This window comes from Triticum aestivum, chromosome 5B (genome assembly GCF_018294505.1).
Source record: "Triticum aestivum cultivar Chinese Spring chromosome 5B, IWGSC CS RefSeq v2.1, whole genome shotgun sequence".
Lineage (NCBI taxonomy): Eukaryota > Viridiplantae > Streptophyta > Magnoliopsida > Poales > Poaceae > Triticum > Triticum aestivum.
Genome location: NC_057807.1, coordinates 486,908,660 through 486,912,865, shown reverse-complemented (window position 1 = coordinate 486,912,865; position 4,206 = coordinate 486,908,660).

Below are 4,206 nucleotides of genomic sequence, written 5' to 3'. Positions count from 1 at the left end.
TGGTTTCGGCAGCGCGGACAAGCACTACACGGCCACACCCGCATCCAAGTGATGCAGCTTGGTACTCATGTTCGTGAAGTTCGCAATGGCAAAAAGCTTGGACCGTGTAGTGTTGTCACCTGAGAAAGGGATGGGAGTTTCAGACTGAAGACAAACACGATGGGTAATTTGCTCAGTTTCAGATATTGGATTCAGTTACAGCCACATCAACGATTCAAATAAAGTCTCACAGAAGATGGGGAACCCAAGCCCATATAGAGGCTACGTGCATGCATTGCTAGGTTGCTACGGGAAAATCAAAACTCTATAGAGAAAAAGAAAAAAAATGAAGTGCACTCCGGTCTTTAAAAAAGTCCACTCAGAAGGACTTTGTAGTACACTTCATTTTAATTTTTTTTGCAAATGTTTACGTCATGCTCGTTGAACAAGTTTAAAATACTAAAAAAGAGTAGTGTGGTTCACTTTAGAGAGTGCTTGCGGCTCATTTTCAAGAGTCTTGCGGTTCACCTAGACCCAAAAGGTAAAAACGCAAAAAATAGGCAAAATAAAAAAAGTAATGCGGTTCACTTTTGGTGTGTGTCCGGTTCACTACCTACCGTTGTGAAGTGCAAAAAAAATGTCATGTAAACGACAAAAAAATAATGAGGTTCACTTCTCGATATTGTTGCGGTTCACTTATGTTCGACGTGAAGTGCGATTCACTCGCTCGTCTTGAAAAAATTTACGTCAGACAAGAGAAATCATGAAGTGCGCTTGCTTGTCTAATGCAGTGCAGTTTTTCGTCTGAAGCAGTGCGGTCTGCCGTATGATGTTGTCCATCCCGTAAGTGCAAAAAAATTGTTACCGAAGCGAAAAAAAGTATGTGGTTCACTTCTTAATAGTGTTGTGGTTCATTTACACCCGATGTGAAGTGCACTCTACTTTCTCGTCCCAGAAAAAATTACGTTTGAATAAAATAAACCATGCAGTTCTCTAACACGTCTGATACAGTGCTGTTTTTCGTCCGATGTAGTGCGGTTTTCAGTCGGATGAAGTACCCACGTCGATTGGGTGTCGCGAAAAACAGAGTCTCCGCATTTCGGTAATGTAAAACTGCTCTTACATCGTAAGGAATTAGAGAGAGTGTTCTACATGAAAAAGTTGCATCTCGTCGATATGTTTCCAACGACATATCATTTGAATCATTTCGATGACCGGTTTGAAAAAATTTCGCGAAAAAACGGGCGCTGCCACTTGTCATCCGCCGCACGATTTTCAAAATTAACTTAAAATTGTAAGGAATCTCAAAACCATTTCTACATATGAAATTTGCACCTCGTCCATAGCTTTTCAACGGGATATTACACGTCTCATTTCAACAAATGGTTAAAAAACTGGAGCGAAAACAATGCTGAAAAATTGAATTTTTTTGAAAAACAGAATTCCATGATTTAGTAAATTCGAAACTGCTCTTAAACCATAATGAATTAGAGAAAATAATAGTTATGAAAAAGATACGCCTCGACGATATCTATCCAACGGTGTATTATTTGCCTCATTCCGACGAGCGGTTTAGAAAAAAACGCGAAAAAACGCTTGCTGCCACTCTTTGTGGGCCGCACCATTTTTGAAACTGCTCTTAAACCACGGGGAATCTCGAAAAGTGTTCAACATGGCGAAGTTGTGCCTAATCAATAGCATTTCAACGGTATATTGCACGCCTCGTTCCGATAAGCGGTTAAAAAATTAGAATGAAAACAGTACCGAAAAAACAGTACACGCAGGTTTTTCCGACACGAAGTTCTCTCGTGTGAGTACTGCAGCACACTTGGTTCAAACAATGACGTGCACTTGCATTGAGCGTGCAATGCGGAAGTGTTATCAGAATAACTATTCTGATAATATTATCAGAATAGACCGGCTGTATATATGTATATATATATATATATATCTGTGTGTGTGTGTGTGTTTCATTTTTTTGTGAAAATGAATTGATATAAGAAGAAATAAAATTAATGCATATATGGTCTCTTTACCATCCGCCAACTAAGGGCAAAGAGCCTGCAGCCTTTGTCGTCTGCCAGCAGATGGCAAAGAGCCATGCCCTTTGTCGTCTGCCAGCAGATGGCAAAGAGCCATGCCCTTTGTTGTCTGCCAGCAGATGGCAAAGAGCCATGCCCTTTGTCGTCTGCTGGCTGACGGAAAAGGCCTTTGCATCTTTGCCGTCCGCCAGTAGACGGCAAAGTGCCCTTTACCGTAGCTCGTTGAGCCGGACGTTTTGCCATCCGCTGGCTGACGACAAAAGCCTTTGCCGTCCGCCAGGCATGCCTTTGCCGTCAGCCATGGAAGACAACAAAGTTCCTGATTCCTGTAGTGATATAACAACATGGAACAATTAAAAATTATAGATACGTTGGAGACGTATCCGCATCCCCAAGCTTAACTCCTACTTGTCCTCGAGTAGGTAAGTGATAAAAACAGAATTTTTGATGTGGAATGCTGCCTAACATGTTATCTCATATTTCTTTTCTTTATAGCATGGACATTTGGACTTTTATATTGTTCAAAGCAATAGTCTAGTTTTGACATGATAACTTAAATACTCAAGCATAACAACAAGCAACCATGTCTTTCAAAACGCTAAAATAAGTTATCCTTAGTCCATCATGCTCAATCATTGATCCATTCATGAAACACACTCGCATATTAGCTATACCCAATACTCAAGTACGATCATATGCCTCCTAGTTGGTGATTCTATAAGAGAAGATGGAGACTGATACGCCTCCGTCGTATCTATAATTTTTGATTGTTCCATGCCAATATTATACAACTTCCATATACTTTTGGCAACTTCTTATACTATTTTTGGGACTAACATATTGATCCAATGCCCAGTGCCAGTTCCTGTTTGTTGCATGTTTTTTGTTTCGCAGAAAACCATACCAAACGGAGTCCAAACGGAATAAAAACTGACAGAGATTTATTTTGGAATATTTATGAATTTTGGGAAGTGGAATCATCGCGAGATGATGCCCGAGGGTGGCACGGGCAGGGGGGGGGGGGCGCGCCCCTGACCCTCGTGGCCAGCCCGTAAGGCGGTTGGTGCCCTTCTTTCGCCGCAAGAAAGCTAATATCCGGTTAGAGATCGTGTCCAAAATTCAGCCCAATCGGAGTTACGGATCTCCGGGAATTTAAGAAACGGTGAAGGGCCAGAAAATAGAGCGCAGAAGCAGAGAGAGACAAATCCAATCTTGGAGGGGCTCTCGCCCCTCCCACGCCATGGAGGCCAAGGACCAGAGGGGAAACCCTTCTCCCATCGAGGGAGGAGGTCAAGGAAGAAGAAGACGAAGGGGCCCCCTCTCCCCTTCTCTTCCGGTGGCGCCGGAACACCACCGTGGCCATCATCATCACCGCAATCTTCACCAACAACTTCACCGCCATCATCACCAACTCTTCCCCCCTCTATGCAGCGGTGTAACCTCTCTCTTACCCGCTGTAATCTCTACGTAAACATGGTGCTCAACACTATATATTATTTCCGAATGATGTATGGCTATCCTATGATGTTTGAGTAGATCCGTTTTGTCCTATGGGTTTTTTGATGATCAAGATTGGTTTGAGTTGCATGTTTTATTATTGGTGCTGTCCTATGGTGCTCTCCGTGTCGTGCAAGCGTGAGGGATTCCCACTGTAGGGTTTGCAATATGTTCATAATTTCCTTATGGTGGGTGGCGTGAGTGACAGAAGCACAAACCCGAGTAAGTAGGTTGTTTGCGTATGGGATAAAGGGGACTTGATACTTTAATGCTATGGTTGGGTTTTACCTTAATGATCTTTAGTAGTTGCGGATCCTTGCTAGAGTTCCAATCATAAGTGCATATGATCCAAGTACAGAAAGTATGTTAGCTTATGCCTCTCCCTCAAATAAAATTGCAATAATGATTACCAGTCTAGTTATCGATTCCCTAGGGACAAATAACTTTCTCATGACAAAAAGCTCTCTACTAAAACTAATTTAGTTGTGTCATTATCTAAACAGCACCTAGCTTTTATTTACGTGCTCCTTATATTGTTGCAAACCTATCCAAAAACACCTACAAAGTACTTCTAGTTTCATACTTGTTCTAGGTAAAGCGAACGTCAAGCATGCGTAGAGTTGTATCGGTGGTCGATAGAACTCGAGGGAATATTTGTTCTACCTTTAGCTCATCGTTGGGTTCAACA